The sequence below is a fragment of the Engystomops pustulosus genome, chromosome 2, assembly GCF_040894005.1.
Source record: "Engystomops pustulosus chromosome 2, aEngPut4.maternal, whole genome shotgun sequence".
NCBI classification, from domain to species: domain Eukaryota; kingdom Metazoa; phylum Chordata; class Amphibia; order Anura; family Leptodactylidae; genus Engystomops; species Engystomops pustulosus.
In genome coordinates this window covers 211,205,329-211,227,577 of record NC_092412.1, presented here as the reverse complement: position 1 = coordinate 211,227,577, position 22,249 = coordinate 211,205,329, and the positions used below count along the sequence as shown (strand labels likewise).

The window sequence follows — 22,249 nt, the reverse complement described above, 5'->3', positions numbered from 1 at the left end:
AGATTTTTAAAACTTTCATATAGCAGAAAAAAATGTTAAATAAATATTCAGTAGACAAACCACATCTACATTATGCATAAGTGAAGCTCCGACATTCAAAACATTTTACAAGTTAAAAAAAACATCCAATGGGAACACAACTTTCTATTACCGCACCCCTGACATGACTGTATAAAAATACTATGTTTATTTTAACCCCTTGGTGACCAAGACCTATTTTTCAAAACTTGCATGTGTCACTTTATCCAGTGATAACTTTGGAAGGCTTTAAAGGAAACCTACCACTTGTAGTGGCAGGTTTCCGATGGAAATACCGGGCACCAGCTCAGGGTGAGCTGGTGCCGGAGCTTATTTTAGTTAGTGTTTTAAACCGCGGTATCGCGGTTTAAAACACTTTTTAAACGTTGTAGCCGGCGCAGGCAGGTACGCTCTCGGCGCTTACCGTGCACGCGGCTCTCATTCACTTCCTATGTAGCCGCGTGCATTGTAAGCGCCGAGCGCGTACCTGCCTGCGCCGGCTACAACGTTTAAAAAGTGTTTTAAACCGCGATACCGCGGTTTAAAACACTAACTAAAATAAGCTCCGGCACCAGCTCACCCTGAGCTGGTGCCCGGTATTTCCATCGGAAACCTGCCACTATAAGTGGTAGGTTTCCTTTAACTTAACTAGATGGCCCTGAGACAGTTTTTTCATGACATTTTGTACATCAAGTTAATGGAAAATGTTGGTTGATATATTTAGCATTTATTTATGAGAAAAAGTTTAATTTGGTAAAAAGTTTGAAAAAAAAATTATATTTTTAAAATTCAAAATGTTCTGTATTTCAAACTGATAGTCTTACTACCCAAAATAGTTACTAGCTAACATTTACCACATCTTAGGTTTGTGTTTGCATAATTTTATAAGTGTCCTTTTGTTTTAGTACGATGCTGGTAAGATTACAAATCATACAGCATTTTTTCAAATTTTCATGAAAATTTTACAAATCAATTATTTTAGGTTCCATTTTATTTCTACAGGGATTTGGGAAGTCATGTTATTAAAAACCCTTATAAGAAGCTTGTTAACCCTTTAATCATTTATGCATTCACTTAGCCCCAAAATTTACCCACATAAATTTAATAAAAGTAGAAAATGTATCCACAAATATATTGTGCGTTTTTTCTGAGTAAGAGGACACCACACATGTAGATGTAACCTGCTGTCTGGGCACATGGCAGAGTGCAGAAGGGAAGGAGCACCATAAACTTTTTCAGGTAAGATGTATGCAGAGCCCCTGAGACATGTTTACAGAGCCACTGAGGCAACGTTCACGTGTGACGTTTCAGTTTTAACAAGTTTCCTTCACCTTTAGTTAACGCGTTGGAAATGTAAAGTTACCTCAACCTGTGATCATGGGTAAAGCCTTTGAATTTTGTTTCAAAACGCAACCAAAATCCCATGTGTAGGTACCCCTAAATGACTTCTCTAATTTATTCATTGGCTTAGTACAATCACAGGGATACCAAGTTTATATAGATTTTAAAAAACGAAAACTGCGTTGGGTGTATTTTTTTCCGGGATGAGCTGACATTTTGGGGACAGTGCAACATTTTGGTCACTTTTTATTTGGGAAAAAATGTGCTTTTACTTTTTTCACTTTTTTAAATGGTTTATTTTTTTATGTGTGTTGGGCGCTTTTGGGACATTTTATAGATTTTAAATTTTTATTTATTTTTTTGTGGTTTTTAAATTTTTTATTTTTACTGTTGTGCTGCATGAATAAGAGATCATCTGATTACTTGCTCATATTAATGTGCTGCAATAATTATGTATTGCAGTGCATTAGGAATGTCAAGCAGACTGCTCGATCCAGCCAGATGCTGGATTGAGCAGGTTCTGCCTCGACAGACCTGGGGACCTTCATTAAGTTCCAGGCCTTCCAGCAGAAGATACGGCACCCCACAATGGCATTGCGGGGTGCCAATAGGAGATGGTGGAGCCCCCTCTTACCAGGTATGTAGACCTAAAAGGTTAAACAGTCAGGATCGGAACTGTAACAGTTTTAATGGGCCCCAAAGATCTATCAGAAGACAAACCAATTCGGAAGCTTTTCTGATATCACAATATCCCTTTTTTGACATCACAATTACCATTGTTACATCACAACGACCCTCTATGACATCAAAATGCCCATTGTGACATTGCAGTGCCTCTTTATTACATTAAAACCTCCAATTTGCCCCTTTGTGATATTACAATGTCCATTATGACATCAAAATGCCTCTTTAAAACACTACAATACCTATGACATAAAAAGGCCCCATTATGACATCACAAACTCTGTTACTGTTGGCTGCTGGGGGTAATGTGACTAATGTATACTGGGGTACAGTGACTTTTGACTTTTGGATCTCTAGCAGATCCAAAGAAGAGTATTACATTAGTGATGACAAGGTGGAGGAGATGATGATACAGTGAAAAACCGAAAATGCTAAATCTACTGATATAAGTTGTGGCCAGAAGAAGCTGACATGGCGGTCAAGATCTTAGTAAGGATTTCTCTTTCATCATCTTCTATCAAACATGTCCTGTCTCAGTGCTAGCATTACCCATGGGCTCACAATTCTGCTGCACTTTAGACCATTCTTTGGCTGACACGTGGATGCTTACCATAGTCTTCTGGGGGGTCTGTAAGTGGTTAAAGAAACTTTTGGATACATTGAAAAAGGTGCACAGTATAAAAGGATTTTGTAGAAAATGCTTAGCAGTGCATTTCAGAGGAATTCTTCATGTCAAGGACAGTGATATTCCACCAATGGTAAATCTCCCTGTATGTGACAGGATTATATTATTTGTAGTCTGAAATTATCCAAAATGCCCTGTATCCGAGGATGTGAAATCCCCTTGTGAACTGTTTTGCGCTTACTAAGACATCTTCTCAATAGATTTCTCCCATGGCTACTTACAAAAGCAAATTTAAGAATATACTTCTCCAAGGTGAGATGACAGGTATTTACTCTGAACTTTAGTTACATTGTTAGATATTTTCCCAGCATTTGGCATCTCACTGCTACACTTTTTAAGCTGTGTGCCAATGGCTAGACAATAGAACAACTACCAGTAATCTGTTAGAGCAGTGCAAAGTGCCTTCCAAGTGCCGGTGGCCACTTACTCAAGGTGTTGGGATATTTAAGGCTTAGTTAATGGACATGAATGAATAAATTGTAACTGGTTATGTAAATTATTATGTAATTATAAAAACAATTATGTAAATTGGTTATGGTAAATTCAAACTGGTAATAACTGGTTATGTAAATTGTTATTATGTAATTATAAAAAAAATATGTAAATTGGTTATATGGTAAAATGTAACTGGTTATGTGAAGGCATTACTTATAAATAGAGATTCACTTTGGATAAATCCCTCAAAAAGGCAGCAAGCTAAAAATATCATTCATCCAAGAGAGTTTATTAGTTTTATGGAAAAATTTGTGCTTTAGATGAATAGAGGGGATTGTATACAGTACTCATTTCCTGGACAATTGGAGTAACATATGTTTGGTCCAGTTCAATTCAGTCCCAAAGCAAATCCTTTGAAAAATACAGCAAAGCTTCTATGACTGTTCAACTGTTTAAATGCTATATATATATAAATATATATATATATACTCACCGGCCACTTTATTAGGTACACCTGTCCAACTGCTCGTTAACACTTAATTTCTAATCAGCCAATCACATGGCGGCAACTCAGTGCATTTAGACATGGTCAAGAGAATCTCCTGCAGTTCAAACCGAGCATCAGTATGGGGAAGAAAGGTGATTTGAGTGCCTTTGAATGTGGCATGGTTGTTAGTGCCAGAAGGGCTGTTCTGAGTATTTCAGAAACTGCTGATCTACTGGGATTTTCACGCACAACCATCTCTAGGGTTTACAGAGAATGGTCCGAAAAAGAAAAAAACATCCATTGAGCGGCAGTTCTGTAGGCGTAAATGCCTTGTTAATGCCAAAGGTCAGAGGAGAATGGGCAGACTGGTTCGAGCTGATAGAAAGGCAACAGGGACTCAAATCACCACCCGTTACAACCAAGGTAGGTAGAAGAGCATCTCTGAATGCACAGTACTTCGAACTTTGAGGCAGATGGGATACCACAGCAGAAGACCACACCGGGTGCCACTCCTTTCAGCTAAGAACAGGAAACTGAGGCTACAATTTGCACAAGCTCATCGAAATTGGACAGTAGAAGATTGGAAAAACGTTGCCTGGTCTGATGAGTCTCGATTTCTGCTGCGACATTCGGATGGTAGGGTCAGAATTTGGCGTCAACAACATGAAAGCATGGATCCATCCTGCCTTGTATCAACGGTTCAGGCTGGTGGTGGTGGTCTCTTGGTGTGGGGAATATTTTCTTGGCACTCCTTGGGCCCCTTGGTACCAACTGAGCATCGTTGCAACGCCACAGCCTACCTGAGTATTGTTGCTGACCATGTCCATCCCTTTATGACCACAATGTACCCAACATCTGATGGCTACTTTCAGCAGGATAATGCGCCATGTCATAAAGCTAGAATAATCTCAGACTGGTTTCTTGAACATGATAATGAGTTCACTGTACTCAAATGGCCTCCACAGTCACCAGATCTCAATCCAATAGAGCATCTTTGGGATGTGGTGGAACGGGAGATTCGCATCATGGATGTGCAACCGACAAATCTGCGGCAACTGTGTGATGCCATCATGTCAATATGTACCAAAATCTCTGAGGAATGCTTCCAGCACCTTGTTGAATCTATGCCACGAAGAATTGAGGCAGTTCTGAAGGCAACCCGTTACTAGCATGGTGTACCTAATAAAGTGGCCGGTGAGGGTATATATATATATGTATATATATATATATATATATATATATATATATATATATATATATATCCTGTAAACACTGTTATAAACAAAATCTCTTAAAAGAGCAAAGCAAAAAAAGGAGTTTAAATTGTATGCATAGTAAACATATTATACATAGTGTCCAGAGGTGATTTGTATTCTCATCTTTTTTATCTGATGGAGAAGCATGTGGAAAACTCCCAGTTACAGAATAATATTGCCGAAAAGATATCACAATGAACCTTGCATGGAGTTATTCGATCTCAATATTGAGTTGAAGGCTATAGCTTGTGCGCAGGGCAGGGACACCCCATGCCAGCCCACTCCATCACCAGGCACGGGCCCCTTTCACCCCCACTAGGTGTAGAGGTGGCATAATGGTGGAAAATATTGCAATTCTTTGCTGTGTGCATATTGGCTGACTAGGGCCATTAGGGCCATATTTATGATTAAGAGTCAAGTCTCTTTTATAGATTATCAAGAGTCCTGGTCACATAAATATGCTGGAAACTGCACTTTTAGGATAGTTAACAACGTACAATGAGGCAGATTTATCAAGTGTCTGAAAGTCAGAATATTTCTAGTTGCCCATGGCAACCAATCACAGCTCCCCTTTAAACTATACATAAGCATTGGTAGAATAAAAGCTGAGCTATGATTGGTTGCCATGGGCAACTGGAAATATTCTGACTTTCAGACACTTGATAAATCTGCCCCAATGTGTCCCTTCAATCCACTGTCAGAGTTTCAAAGAGTGATGATGTCTTTCCTCCATAAAGTGTGTCTCATTCCAGAACATATTTTATCCCAGGGAGCCCAATATCTCTATTTTCATCTATTCATGTTAGGAATCAACCCTAAAATATAATGGTTCAGAGAATCCTAGGTACTCTAGGAACTCTCTTGGGCTTCCCTGGAGAATTTAAATCTGGATCCTATCCCTTCAAGTTTTCCTCTACACTTTATGAGTACTTTTATGATTCTATTGATGAAAGCAGTAGAGACTTGTACCATATTAGGCATAGGGGGCAGAAGAAGAGTGAATAAATTAGGAAATATCTTTTTGAGGCTATTGTAATGCTAGTGATAGGGGATTACCAACCAAGGGTTAAACTATGGGAAGACACAGACTGTGAGCCTTAATAGTAAACCCACCCAACTGTTCCTACCTACTTGCTGATCCCACCCTAAACTATAGGTGACAACTAGGAGACATTCCCTTCCTGCTATAAAGCAAAACACAGAGGAAAAAAAAGACAAAACAAAACACAGGTGGGAGGTTGTGAAGCAATACAGAATATGCCAGTAAGCTCCGGAGACTTATAGCAAGCACTCTTCTTCCTTTCATAAGAGATAATCAAAGTGAGAACAAGTAAGGTAGGACTTTATGATAAATTATAGCATCTTACATTCAGACAGTGTAGACATGTATATTTTCTGTTAGTGGTAAAGGAAGTGATGAGATTTCCATAGGTGACAAGGTCTGTAAGGCCTGTAATGACTGCTCATTGCCTTTAGATACCTAGAAAGATAATACAAAATACAATGTACATTACCTGCAAGCAAGAAGAAATCACGTAAGAACCTATACCTATGGCAGGTGAGTATTTTGCTTTTGGGAGGTGGAGGAGAACCTTGTAAATGAATTATTGAGTATTTAATGTACTTTTACAATGTCTGGGTAAAGAATAGACAGTGGTGCAGGCTCTTAAGATATCACACATTTCTTCTCTGGAGATAAATTACATTATGAATCAGTATGAGTCATGAACAGAAAGGAACGGTAGGCAACAGAAATAGAATACGCAGAATCGTGAGCTGGCATATATTTAATCTTGTCGGTATATTTTAGCCATCACGCTACACAAAAGCGACATAGAGAAGCAGCAGTAATTTCCAAGATAAAAGATTGGTTTTTGCCTTGACTCTCTGAAATGTTAAAATCTGTATGTAGGAAGAAGAAAAGAGAAGCATTAACTCATGCATGTTGGAGGAGTTAAATTATCCAGTCAAGCAAATGAGAAGCAATAAGGTAATGCTTGCTGCTCAGACATGAAAAGAGGAAGAACATACTGGGGTAAGTGTGTGATCTACCAGAATAATGAGTTTCTGGAAAGAATATATGACACAAATACAGGTATGTTCCCATTATAATGTATAACTTCACAGCTGTGGCATATATCCAGGTCTACAGTATGATTTGCATTTACCATTAAAGTCACTTTGTTACCTGAAATATTCTTATGTGCTACAAATGTTTAATCTTATTTCAAAAATGAAATTGCAGATTTAGAAATCAAATACACTTCATAAGTTTGATTTTTTTTTAGTGCTAGACAATGGGGATGATCGAAAAGGCTTAAGATGTGCCAAAATGAGCAAAAAGTAGTCTAAGATAAGACAATCAACTGGTGATAGGATAAAAATGTAGAGTGATACATTTGGCGCACATGGTCTTAACCTGGATTGCCTTAATTATAGACCATATTAATAGATATCTAAATTTGACAAGAGAAAAAATTGGACAAAAAGTGGATATGAGGCAATTATCCAAAAAAGTAGATATGGGGGCACATTATCATCCAAAATGTGATCAATTTGGCACACATGGTCTAGATATTTCTAAATTTGGCGAGAGAAAATATTGGACAAAAAGTGGCTATGAGGCACAGCTGAATTAACATAATAAGCCTCCACTTCTACCCTCACCCAAATCCTTCTGCTAACCCATTTAACTTCATTTTTAATGTATCTTTTTATTTTCTTATTTTCTTGAATTTTATTGTCTGTGTTCTATTGTACTTTAAGAGAAAACCAAAAGTGGATGGCCGGCTGATTCAGAGGCGGGGATCCATAAGACTAAAGATCCTTATTTATTGTATATACAATGCGTTTTTGGAGCTGAAACATCTCCCTCTCTGGGTACATACATATTAACAAAGTGAAATTAGTATTTAAAAGAAAATTGACCCCAGACTGCCTCTGTTATGGGCGTGGCTAATTTTACAAACATCAAATCATTTTACAATAAAACTATATAATTTCATCCTTCTATCATGAATACTGTAATACTAACCATTAGGCGATATGTTAATAATAAAGATGAAAGCTTTTTACAATAATATGTTTCTACACAGAGTAGTACCATGGGATGTTTGCGTGCAACGAAGTGTATTATATGTGTATAAATAAATAAATATAAACGTGTATCCTATTTGTTCCTTTAAACTAATAGGTGCATAAATAAATGTTTATTTTGCTTCACGGGTGGTAATTTGCTTTGAATGGATGATGATGTAACATCTGGTACACATATATGGGCCTACATGGGCCAGGATCTAGGTGATGATGTAAATGTAGCTGGTAACCTGGGTTTATTTTAATGGCTGGGTTAAGCTGGGATTATTTTAATGGTTTTGAAAAGTGATATATATCGGGGCGGCACGGTGGCTGAGTGGGTAGCACTTCTACCTTGCAGCACTGGGACCCCACACCAATCCACACCAACACGGAGAGAACATACAAACTCTTTACAGATGTTGACCTGGTTGGGATTTGAAACATCTGTAAAGAGTTTGTATGTTCTCTCCGTGTTGGTGTGGATTTCCTCCGGGTACTCCGGTTTCCTCCCACACTCCAAAACATACTGTTAGGTTGTTTAGATTGTGAGCCCCACTGGGGACAGGGACTGATTTGACATACTTTGTGCAGCATTGTGTAATCTGTAGGTGCTATATAAATAAATAATTATTTTTATTACAACTGATTTGAAAAAAAAACTCACAAAACCAATCTCAGGAAGGGTTAGTGCTGCCAGTCTGAATTGCTGCTCTATATAGGTCCACACTTCATTCTTGGCCATCACATTTATTGGTTACTAAGACCTGGAGTGTTATCCTGGTAAAATTAGACGTGACGCAGCTTTGACCTTTCTCCTGGATGTGTCTGTACTGAGTTTGATTATCGATAATTTCACCATTTGTTTGTATGTCATACTGAGACCTGTTATCCTCCTTCTGGGTTTTGACTCAGATTTGACTATGTTCTTGATTTTGCATTTCTCTTGATTGCATACGGTATGAATGAGAAACATTGTGCTGAAGCAAATATGATGGGTATGCCCAGAGCAAAAGAGAGCAAAAGGAAATTATACTTAGCTCGATCACAAAATGATATCAGTTGGAGGTAAGATGAAGTAACCTCACAATTAGCAGGAAATTAGAAAACAGTTCAATGAGAAAAAAAAGTGAACTGTATATGCATAGAAAAAAGTACAAGATAAAGGGGATATATGAGTTAAGAGCCGAACCGTTCTAGATGAACTGTACAGAAGCTAAAACTTAAAAGTTAAAATTGACAGTCTTAGGACTCATGCGCATGACCGTCAGAGGCACGTATGTATGTCCGCAAGCTTGCGGCAGTACATACATCACCCATAGACAGCTATAAAAAATAATGGACGTAAAAAAATAAGGTGCAGAAGTCTGCAATAGAATAAATATGTACAGGCATTATTATGGCCACAAATTACATGCATCTTTGCAGAATGAAAGAAAAATGGGACATATGGGAGAAGTCCCCTTTTTCAGTGGATTGACTCTGGTCCCTGAAAGATCCCCTAAAGTGCTCAGTCCATCCTGAAAGATCCCATAAAGTGTTCAGTCCATTCTATGCAATAGAAGGGTTATATCTAGCCCGATTTGAAAATAGAAACTTAAAATATGAGATTAAAATGTTGCCCCTCCCAGGCAGCAGCTGCAGAAAGTTCTCAATGGTGTATTGTTATATGTTTGTTTGTACTGTTTCTATCTGTAAATGTATTTGTATTTTTGTATAATAAAAAAGGTGGTAAATAGAGATGAGCGAACACTAAAATGCTCGGGTACTCGTTATTCGAGACGAACTTTTCCCGATGCTCGAGTGCTCGTCTCGAATAACGAACCCCATTGAAGTCAATGGGAGACTCGAGCATTTTTCAAGGGGACCAAGGCTCTGCACAGGGAAGCTTGGCCAAACACCTGGGAACCTCAGAAAAGGATGGAAACACCACGGAAATGGACAGGAAACAGCAGGGGCAGCATGCATGGATGCCTCTGAGGCTGCTTAATCGCACCATTATGCCGAAATTATGGGCAACAGCATGGCCATGACAGAGTGACAGAATGAAGCTAGATAGCATGTAAAACATCCAATAATTGACCCTGACACTATAGGGGACGGCATGCAGAGGCAGAGGCAGCGGCAGCAGGCTAGAGAGTGGCATGGCGACATACCCTAATTGGACTCAGGCTTCAAACCAATGGGTGTCAGAGAGGAACCAAAGGAGGTGAGCAAGAAGCGCTCAAATAATATCGGTACATGATAAAAGTTTGCCAGTATATTTTGTGGATTACACAGCAGGGTGGCGACAAAGTTAACAACTTTGATGTGGAATGCCCTGTAATAGCTCTTGGGCGGTGTGCCTTTTATCGCCTAGGCTCAGCAGTTTCAGCACCGCCTGCTGTCGCTTAGCGACGGCACTGCTGCTGTGCCTAGAGCTACCGACTGATGGCGCCATGCCCACGGATGGTAATTCGGAGGAGGAGGAGGTGGAGGAGGGGTGGGAGGAGGTATAGTAGGCCTTTGAGACCTGGACCGAGGTAGGCCCCGCAATTCTCTGCGTCGGCAGTATATGACCAGCCCCAGGGTCAGACTCGGTCCCAGCCTGCACCAAGTTAAGTGTAGTAGCGTTCTTATAAGTTTGGGATATGGCGGGTGAGGGGAATGTAAACAGATGCGCAAGAAGCGCATGATGCGCATGGAGCTGGCGCTCCGCTGCCAGGCGAGCTTTCGCCAATTCAAGCCCCTGTCTCTAGGCTACTCCCCAAACAGCACTTCTAAGAACCTTTTGTATAAGATCAAGTGTAGTAGCGTTCTTATAAGTTTAGGATATGGCGGGTGAGGGGAATGTAAACAGATGCGCAAGAAGCGCTGAAATAATATCCCTAAATGGTAAAAGTTTGCCAGTATATTTTGTGGATAACACAGCAGGGTGGCGACAAAGTTAACAACTTTGATGTGTAATCCATGAAAACAACCCAAATTTCTGCCTGACACACCTCGTTTGATAAAGGGACGATGTATGGAGGCAGCTATATGGACGACTTTTGGAGGTAGCAATGGAGACAACGTGTGGAGGCTGCTATGGAGACAATTTAATTTGGATAGTGCCTGTATGTGGCAGTCCCAAAAATTTTTCAAACCAGAGGAGCAGGTAGGTGGCCCTCCAGTAAAATGGAATAGATTGAGTGCCTGTATGTGGCAGTCCCAAAAATGTTTCAAACCAGAGGAGCAGGTAGGTGGCCCTGCAGTAAAATGGAATAGATTGAGTGCCTGTATGTGGCAGTCCCAAAAATTTTTCAAACCAGAGGAGCAGGTAGGTGGCCCTCCAGTAAAATGGAATAGATTGAGTGCCTGTATGTGGCAGTCCCAAAAATGTTTCAAACCAGAGGAGCAGGTAGGTGGCCCTGCAGTAAAATGGAATATATTGAGTGCCTGTATGTGGCAGTCCCAAAAATGTTTCAAACCAGAGGAGCAGGTAGGTGGCCCTGCAGTAAAATGGAATAGATTGAGTGCCTGTATGTGGCAGTCCCAAAAATGTTTCAAACCAGAGGAGCAGGTAGGTGGCCCTGCAGTAAAATGGAATAGATTGAGTGCCTGTATGTGGCAGTCCCAAAAATTTTTCAAACCAGAGGAGCAGGTAGGTGGCCCTCCAGTAAAATGGAATAGATTGAGTGCCTGTATGTGACAGTCCCAAAAATGTTTCAAACCAGAGGAGCAGGTAGGTGGCCCTGCAGTAAAATGGAATAGATTGAGTGCCTGTATGTGGCAGTCCCAAAAATTTTTCAAACCAGAGGAGCAGGTAGGTGGCCCTCCAGTAAAATGGAATAGATTGAGTGCCTGTATGTGGCAGTCCCAAAAATGTTTCAAACCAGAGGAGCAGGTAGGTGGCCCTGCAGTAAAATGGAATAGATTGAGTGCCTGTATGTGGCACTCACAAAAATTGTTTCAAACAGAGGACCGGGTAGGTGGCCCTCCAGAAAAATTAAATGCATGAAGTACTATAGCAAGAGCCAGTGGGCCCTGTCAAAAAATAGCCATTTTCCTCTGCTTTACTGTACAAAGAGGAGGAGAAGGAGGAAAATGAGGAGGAGGAGGAGTGGATCAATTATTCAGGTTGAGCTTCCTTCACCTGGTGGAGATTGGAAATTCTGAGAAATCCAGCCTTTATTCATTTTAATAAGCGTCAGCCTGTCAGCGCTGTCAGTCGACAGGCGTGTACGCTTATCGGTGATGATGCCACCAGCTGCACTGAAAACCCGCTCGGACAAGACGCTAGCGGCAGGGCAGGCAAGAACCTCCAAGGCGTACAGCGCCAGTTCGTGCCACATGTCCAGCTTTGAAACCCAGTAGTTGTAGGGAGCTGTGTGATCATTTAGGACGATGGTATGGTCAGCTACGTACTCCCTCACCATCTTTCTGTAAAGATCAGCCCTACTCTGCCGAGACTGGGGACAGGTGACAGTGTCTTGCTGGGGTGACATAAAGCTGGCAAAAGCCTTGTAAAGCGTACCCTTGCCAGTGCTGGACAAGCTGCCTGCTCGCCTACTCTCCCTCGCTACTTGTCCCGCAGAACTACGCACTCTGCCGCTAGCGCTGTCAGAAGGGAAATACTGTTTCAGCTTGTGCACCAGGGCCTGCTGGTATTCATGCATTCTCACACTCCTTTCCTCTGCAGGGATGAGAGTGGAAAGATTTTGCTTGTACCGTGGGTCCAGGAGAGTGAACACCCAGTAATCGGTGCTGGAATAAATTCTTTGAACGCGAGGGTCACGGGATAGGCAGCCTAGCATGAAATCTGCCATATGCGCCAGAGTACCAACGCGTAAGAATTCACTCCCCTCACTGGCCTGACTGTCCATTTCCTCCTCCTCCAACTCCTCAAACTCCTCTTCTTCTGCCCATACACGCTGAACAGTAAAGGACTCAACAATGGTCCCCTCTTGTGTCTCACCAACATTCTCCTCCTCTTCCTCCTCATCCTCCTCCACCTCCACCTCCTCCGATATGCGCTGAGAAACAGACCTGAGGGTGCTTTGGCTATCAACAAGGGAATATTCTTCCCCTGTCTCTTGTGACGAGCGCAAAGCTTCCGACTTCATGCTGACCAGAGAGTTTTTCAACAGGCCAAGCAGCGGGATGGTGAGGCTGATGATGGCGGCATCGCCACTGACCATCTGTGTTGACTCCTCAAAGTTACTCAGCACCTGACAGATATCAGACATCCACGTCCACTCCTCATTGTAGACTTGAGGAAGCTGACTGACCTGACTACCAGTTCTGGTGGAAGTTGACATCTGGCAGTCTACAATCGCTCTGTGCTGCTGGTAAACTCTGGATAACATGGTCAGTGTTGAATTCCACCTCGTGGGCACGTCGCACAACAGTCGGTGAGCGGGCAGTTGGAGGCGGCGCTGCGCTGCCCTGAGAGTGGCAGCATCTGGGCTGGACTTCCTGAAATGCGCACAGATGCGGCGCACCTTCGTGAGCAAATCAGACAGATTGGGGTATGTCTTGAGGAAACGCTGAACTATCAGATTTAACACATGGGCCAGGCATGGCACATGTGTCAGTCTGCCGAGTTGCAGAGCCGCCACCAGGTTACGGCCGTTGTCACACACAACCATTCCCGGCTTGAGGTTCAGCGGTGCCAGCCACAGATCAGTCTGCGCCGTGATGCCCTGTAATAGCTCTTGGGCGGTGTGCCTTTTGTCGCCTAGGCTCAGCAGTTTGAGCACCGCCTGCTGTCGCTTAGCGACGGCACTGCTGCTGTGCCTAGAGCTACCGACTGATGGCGCCGTGCCCACGGATGGTAGTTCGGAGGAGGAGGTGGAGGAGGGGTGGGAGGAGGAGACGGCATAGTAGGCCTGAAACACCTGGACCGAGGTAGGCCCCGCAATCCTCGGCGTCGGCAGTATATGAGCAGCCCCAGTGTCAGGCTCGGTCCCAGCCTCCACCAAGTTAACCCAATGTGCCGTCAGCGATATATAGTGGCCCTGCCCGGCAGCACTCGTCCACGTGTCCGTGGTCAGGTGGACCTTGTCAGAAACGGCGTTGGTCAGGGCACGGATGATGTTGTCTGACACGTGCTGGTGCAGGGCTGGGACGGCACATCGGGAAAAGTAGTGGCGGCTGGGGACCGAATACCGAGGGGCGGCCGCCGCCATGAGGTTGCGAAAGGCCTCGGTCTCTACTAGCCTATAGGGCAGCATCTCCAGGCTAAGCAATCTGGAGATGTGCACATTAAGGGCTTGGGCGTGCGGGTGGGTTGCACTATATTTGCGTTTCCGCTCCAGCGTCTGGGGTATGGAGAGCTGAACGCTGGTGGATGCTGTGGAGGATCGTGGAGGCGACGATGGGGTTTTTGTGGCAGGGTCCTGGGCAGGGGGCTGACTAGCAGCTGACACAGGGGAAGGAGCAGTGGTGTGCACGGCCGGAGGTGAACGGGCTTGTTGCCACTGAGTGGGGTGTTTAGCATTCATATGCCTGCGCATACTGGTGGTAGTTAAGCTAGTAGTGGTGGAACCCCTGCTGAGCCTGGTTTGGCAAATGTTGCACACCACAGTCCGTCGGTCATCCAGTGTTTCCTTAAAGAACCTCCAGACTTCTGAAGATCTAGCCCTCGCCGCAGGAGCCCTCGCCACGGGAGCTTCACTAGTTGACACATTTGGCGCTGATGCACCAGCTCTGGCCCTGCCTCTCCGTCTGGCCCCACCACTGCCTCTTCCAACCTGTTCTGGTCGAGGACTCTCCTCCGTCTCAGAAGCACTGTGTTCACCCGGCCTCTCAACCCAGCTTGGGTCTGTCACCTCATCATCCTCCGATCCCTCAGTCTGCTCCCCCCTCGGACTTCCTGCCCTGACAACAACTTCCCCACTGTCTGACAACCGTGTCTCCTCATCGTCGGACACCTCTTTACACACTTCCACTACGTCAAGAAGGTCATCATCACCCACAGACTGTGACTGTTGGAAAACCTGGGCATCGGAAAATTGCTCAGCAGCAACCGGACAAGTGGTTTGTGACTGTGGGAAGGGTCCAGAAAACAGTTCCTCAGAGTATGCCGGTTCAAATGCCAAATTTTCCTGGGAGGGGGCAGACTGGGGGGGAGGAGGCTGAGGTGCAGGAGCTGGAGGAGTGGCGATTTCGGTGACATGGGTGGACTGCGTGGAAGACTGACTGGTGGTGGACAAATTGCTCGAAGCATTGTCAGCAATCCACGACATCACCTGTTCGCACTGTTCTGGCCTCAACAGTGCTCTACCACGAGTCCCAGTAACTTCAGACATGAACCTAGGGAGTGTAGCTCTGCGGCGTTCCCCTGCTCCCTCATCAGCAGGTGGTGTCTCACCCCGCCCAGGACCACGGCCTCTGACCCCTGCAGTAGTTGGACGCCCACGTCCCCGCCCTCGTCCTCTACCCCTAGCCCTCGGGTTAAACATTTTTAAAATGAGAGTTATAACTTTATTTTTTTTTTTACTTTTTTTTGTTTTTTTTTGTGTTTTTTTTTTTTTTTTGTGTTTTTTGTTTTTTTTTGAGTTTTTAAAACCAAACAATGCTATCCTATTGCTATGGCTATTTTCTAGCCAAGTATCAAAGCACACTACTATGCCAGATGAGATGACACTGAGTTAGTGCCTAATTGAAATCCAACCCCTACTAAATTTTCCCACTTCGGTCTTTGCTATGGATATGTGCGTCACTAAGCGCAGAACACAGCGGTCGCAAGTCTCACTACAAATTGCTCAGAATTGGCTAGTACATGCACTGCAGAAAGTACAGCCACCAGCAGATCAACCAGAAATCAAATATATAGAACGCTACTGTATGCGTAAGTAAGCTCTTTGTATTCTCCTATGGCTATTTTCTAGCCAAGTATCAAAGCACACTACTGTCAGATGAGATGACACTGAGTTAGTGCCTAATTGAAATCCAACCCCTACTAAATTTTCCCACTTCGGTCTTTGCTATGGATATGTGCGTCACTAAGCGCAGAACACAGCGGTCGCAAGTCTCACTACAAATTGCTCAGAATTGGCTAGTACATGCACTGCAGAAAGTACAGCCACCAGCAGATCAACCAGAAATCAAATATATAGAACGCTACTGTATGCGTAAGTAAGCTCTTTGTATTCTCCTATGGCTATTTTCTAGCCAAGTATCAAAGCACACTACTGTCAGATGAGATGACACTGAGTTAGTGCCTAATTGAAATCCAACCCCTACTAAATTTTCCCACTTCGGTCTTTGCTATGGATATGTGCGTCACTAAGCGCAGAACACAGCGGTCGCAAGTCTCACTACAAATTGCTCAGAATTGGCTAGTACATGCACTGCAGAAAGTACAGCCACCAGCAGATCAACCAGAAATCAAATATATAGAACGCTACTGTATGCGTAAGTAAGCTCTTTGTATTCTCCTATGGCTATTTTCTAGCCAAGTATCAAAGCACACTACTGTCAGATGAGATGACACTGAGTTAGTGCCTAATTGAAATCCAACCCCTACTAAATTTTCCCACTTCGGTCTTTGCTATGGATATGTGCGTCACTAAGCGCAGAACACAGCGGTCGCAAGTCTCACTACAAATTGCTCAGAATTGGCTAGTACATGCACTGCAGAAAGTACAGCCACCAGCAGATCAACCAGAAATCAAATATATAGAACGCTACTGTATGCGTAAGTAAGCTCTTTGTATTCTCCTATGGCTATTTTCTAGCCAAGTATCAAAGCACACTACTGTCAGATGAGATGACACTGAGTTAGTGCCTAATTGAAATCCAACCCCTACTAAATTTTCCCACTTCGGTCTTTGCTATGGATATGTGCGTCACTAAGCGCAGAACACAGCGGTCGCAAGTCTCACTACAAATTGCTCAGAATTGGCTAGTACATGCACTGCAGAAAGTACAGCCACCAGCAGATCAACCAGAAATCAAATATATAGAACGCTACTGTATGCGTAAGTAAGCTCTTTGTATTCTCCTATGGCTATTTTCTAGCCAAGTATCAAAGCACACTACTATGCCAGATGAGATGACACTGAGTTAGTGCCTAATTGAAATCCAACCCCTACTAAATTTTCCCACTTCGGTCTTTGCTATGGATATGTGCGTCACTAAGCGCAGAACACAGCGGTCGCAAGTCTCACTACAAATTGCTCAGAATTGGCTAGTACATGCACTGCAGAAAGTACAGCCACCAGCAGATCAACCAGAAATCAAATATATAGAACGCTACTGTATGCGTAAGTAAGCTCTTTGTATTCTCCTATGGCTATTTTCTAGCCAAGTATCAAAGCACACTACTGTCAGATGAGATGACACTGAGTTAGTGCCTAATTGAAATCCAACCCCTACTAAATTTTCCCACTTCGGTCTTTGCTATGGATATGTGCGTCACTAAGCGCAGAACACAGCGGTCGCAAGTCTCACTACAAATTGCTCAGAATTGGCTAGTACATGCACTGCAGAAAGTACAGCCACCAGCAGATCAACCAGAAATCAAATATATAGAACGCTACTGTATGCGTAAGTAAGCTCTTTGTATTCTCCTATGGCTATTTTCTAGCCAAGTATCAAAGCACACTACTGTCAGATGAGATGACACTGAGTTAGTGCCTAATTGAAATCCAACCCCTACTAAATTTTCCCACTTCGGTCTTTGCTATGGATATGTGCGTCACTAAGCGCAGAACACAGCGGTCGCAAGTCTCACTACAAATTGCTCAGAATTGGCTAGTACATGCACTGCAGAAAGTACAGCCACCAGCAGATCAACCAGAAATCAAATATATAGAACGCTACTGTATGCGTAAGTAAGCTCTTTGTATTCTCCTATGGCTATTTTCTAGCCAAGTATCAAAGCACACTACTGTCAGATGAGATGACACTGAGTTAGTGCCTAATTGAAATCCAACCCCTACTAAATTTTCCCACTTCGGTCTTTGCTATGGATATGTGCGTCACTAAGCGCAGAACACAGCGGTCGCAAGTCTCACTACAAATTGCTCAGAATTGGCTAGTACATGCACTGCAGAAAGTACAGCCACCAGCAGATCAACCAGAAATCAAATATATAGAATGCTACTGTATGCGTAAGTAAGCTCTTTGTATTCTCCTATGGCTATTTTCTAGCCAAGTATCAAAGCACACTACTGTCAGATGAGATGACACTGAGTTAGTGCCTAATTGAAATCCAACCCCTACTAAATTTTCCCACTTCGGTCTTTGCTATGGATATGTGCGTCACTAAGCGCAGAACACAGCGGTCGCAAGTCTCACTACAAATTGCTCAGAATTGGCTAGTACATGCACTGCAGAAAGTACAGCCACCAGCAGATCAACCAGAAATCAAATATATAGAACGCTACTGTATGCGTAAGTAAGCTCTTTGTATTCTCCTATGGCTATTTTCTAGCCAAGTATCAAAGCACACTACTGTCAGATGAGATGACACTGAGTTAGTGCCTAATTGAAATCCAACCCCTACTAAATTTTCCCACTTCGGTCTTTGCTATGGATATGTGTGCCACTAAGAGCTAAACACAACGGTAGCAAGTCCCCCTGCTAATTCCTCACAAAATGGTACTAGATGCAAATTAAAATAAAAAAAGTAGAACGTTATTGTAGCCCTAAGAAGGGCTGTTGGGTTCTTTGAGAATCACTCCTGCCTAACAGTAAGCTAATAGAACACCCTAACGCTTTCCCTGACCAGCAGCAGCTCTCTCCCTAGCGGCATCCAGACACAGAATGATCCGAGCAGCGCGGGCAGCGGCTAGTCTATCCCAGGGTCACCTGATCTGGCCAGCCAACCACTGCTATCGACGTGTAAGGGTACCACGTCATGCTGGGTGGAGTGCAGAGTCTCCTGGCTTGTGATTGGCTCTGTTTCTGGCCGCCAAAAAGCAAAACGGCGGGAGCTGCCATTTTCTCGAGCGGGCGAAGTATTCGTCCGAGCAACGAGCAGTTTCGAGTACCCTAATGCTCGACCGAGCATCAAGCTCGGACGAGCATGTTCGCTCATCTCTAGTGGTAAATATGAAGCTCCATGGCGTGCTCCAAACATTAAAAAACATCTAACACCAGGATGAAGGGTTGTAAGCCAAGCACACTTATAAGCTGGCGTGTGCCCTCTCCGGCAGGATCCACTCTTCTTTCAGCATCTTATGCCCTGGTTTTTACAAAAAAGGATATAAAATTATGAGGGGCTCAGGGCTTCTTAGGTGTTAACGGAGCTTGGAGCCCCTCAGGCTCATAATTTTAAAGTCTTTTTTTCTTAAACAGGGTATAGAAATCTTAAAGGGGTGTTCCAGGAATCAGCATAATTCATATACAAATGGGTCCTTAAAATATAAGCTAATGTGTAATTAGTTGTTATTTAAAAATTTTCTCCCCTTAGCAGAAAATGCTGGTGACATACACTGTAATGGAGAATTAAAATGCTGCCGGCCCTTTAATCAGTCCGTTGATTTCCTCCGCATGGAGCAGACACAGGACAGAAGATGGCCGCTGGTCACATGCACTGGTCTTGCACCGGCCTGGACAGATCATGTGATCACCACTATGTTTGGCTGTTGTCAGTTGGTTGCAGGGCATCCAGTATGGCCAGTGTTGTGGTGATGTGCAGTGATGGCAGTTACACACATCATTACTATGGTAACAGGGCAAGAAAGTCTGTTAGATCATCACAATGAGCAAACCATAAGAGGGAGGAGGAGTTACTGAGTACTAAAGGATTATGGAACTTGTAGTTTCCAGTGGCAGCCATCTTGGTGATAACTCTGCATACCTTAGAGAGGCCATACATTTTGTAAATCATAAAATCCAACCACCTAAGCTTCATTTTGTGATTAATGACATTGAGTTTTTTATATTCATCTATTTACATCATCATATTCCTGCAATATCCATTTAAAGAAGAGCAGATCCCACCAGAGGGGGCACATACCAGCATGTCAGTGTGTTTGGTTTACAATACTTCACCCTAGTTAGATGTCCTTAAGACATACACAACATAAATGCTGACTATCCATACAATATAGTGCATATATCAATAGATGTGTACATACCAGCACACCTGAAGGCTATGAATAGTGGCATAGAATTACTGTGGTGCTCAGAATATCCACTTCAAATCTACTTCCGCAATGGCCCTAGAAATAAACAGACTGAGGAATATAAACACCTCAACATACGTTTTACTCTCGATTTTTGTTGGTTTTGGTTCGTTTTGCCTTTGCTATACTAGAGCTCTTTATTGTTGTTGTATATAATTTTATAGGTCATATTACTTTTTAACTAGATGATAAATGGTTGCCAAATAAACAATGTATGTCTAGCCTCTCATCTTTTATTAGTTGACTCAGGTCACACCCACAGTGTCACAACTAAGGCCATGCCCACATCCTGCAAAGTCCTTTCCTTCTCATACAAGTCATAAAAGTGTCTAAAACACTTAGAACATTTCCCCCAAGATGTTCAGTATGCTACAGAGGGATGATTGAATGATCCAAATTCTATTCCTTAAAGCTTTGCCACATTTTGCAAATGATTCAGTTTTGGTCTGAATCTATTTGGCCCAAATTGATGTTGTTCCTATTGTCCAGTAAACAGGCATATAACCCCTCGCCCATTTTCCCTTGTTCAACTCCCTTCTCTAAGCTTTGGGATAAATGACAGTAGTAGCTAGCCGCCATTTTAAATGTTTTGTCAAGGGTGAAACAAAAAAAGCAACAGATTCGCTTTGGTGCCTGAAAAATGGCAGATTGTACCAAATATGTAAACAAATGAGCAGATTCACTCAATTATAGTATTTACCTGTTGTTAAAGATGTGTGTGCAGTGGTTTCATTCACAGCAATCCATCAAGATATTGCATCTGATGGCTTGGTCCTCTAGCAGTAAAACTCTCCTCGTGTCTCCTCTTGTGGAACAATATTTAATTAGATTTGTCGTCAGTTACATCAAAATAATAAGTAAAAAGGAAAAATAGATCCAGCACTCGGAAACTCTAAATCTTCTGAGAGTTTATTCTTTAAAAATCACACTCACATGGGCGAGTAAAGCAAACAAATGATCGGAAGATTTTGAATTTCCGAGTGCCGGATCTATTTTTCCTTTTTACTTGCTATACGTACCCCTTGAAGTCTGGGGAGAGCTTTGTGCACCGGATTTTGCTGATATAGGAGACAGGTGAGCTGGACACTTTCTCGTTTCTGATAAGTTCATACTACATTAAAATAATGACTTGTTATATGAGTGTATCTGTGTTATGTTTTCTTTGGCAATTGTCACAATTACATCAAACCTTTCTTTGAAATAGGTCATACATATAGTATTCATCCTTAGGCCATGTATCATATTACAGTAGTATGTGTAAGATTTTATATATGTGGTTACTTTTGACAGGAAAGTTCTGAAAAAAAAGTATAATGTTGGTGAAAAATAAGAATAAATGGAAACAAGACACGAACATATAGAATATATACGTTCTGAGTCCAGTATTCCTGAAAATGTCTGTTTCTCTTCTCCTTACTGAAGTAGTCAGCGTTCTCATTTCCTGCTTCAGCTTCATTTTTTTAAACTCCAGGTAAACACAATGGGTCACATTTATCAACAGTGCTTCAAGCTGTACACGTGCCTCACTAATGTGCAGAGTGCGCTTGACTATTGAATAATAATATGGCGCACCCTGCACATGCCTATTGTCCTGAAAGTGCACTACTTTTTTTGGTGCACTTAGTTTAAAGGGTGTGCCACATTTCTGTCGGGTCGCTAAAATATATGTGGTGCAATGTACAAATTGGCACCAGAATCCTCCTTTATGTGCAGAATTTTTTGGCCCACTGGACACAGTGCAGCCGTGCTATACAACTGATGCAGACGCTTCATAAATACATGTGAAAGCACTTTGCTTTCAGCAAAAGGGACAGCAGAACAACAGGACGAGGGATCTCTCATCTCTAATTCCCCCATGTGGTCAGCAGCTACTGTATGTGTCAGTGCATACATTTCTGTTCATAGGTGTATAAATGTGTGTATCTGTGTAAGAGTGTATAAATGTGTGAATATACAAATATATATATTTTCTGAGGGGGCCCCATTCAGAAGTCTGCTATAGGGCCCTACCTCTCCTATTTACTCCCCTGAATGGATGCTATTTTAAAACCTTATAAGGAGGCATAGAACTGTTTACCGTGTGATCTAAGACCATGGATGACTTCCAATCAAGTTGTTTATTGGAGTCCATGTTGGAGTTCAGAATTCCAATGTCCATTATAGCTGT

At 42.7% G+C, this 22,249-nt stretch overlaps 1 long non-coding RNA gene across 1 annotated transcript in view; it reads left to right on the top strand.

Moving 5' to 3' along the window:
• Nucleotides 1–6,675: 6,675 nt before the first annotated feature.
• The window catches only part of LOC140119201 (uncharacterized), a 183,961-nt gene continuing 168,387 nt past the window's right edge, over nucleotides 6,676–22,249 (top strand). Inside the window, exon 1 of the long non-coding RNA XR_011853350.1 lies at nucleotides 6,676–6,941. This is a non-coding gene — a long non-coding RNA (uncharacterized lncRNA). The remainder of the gene's footprint in view (nucleotides 6,942–22,249) is intronic.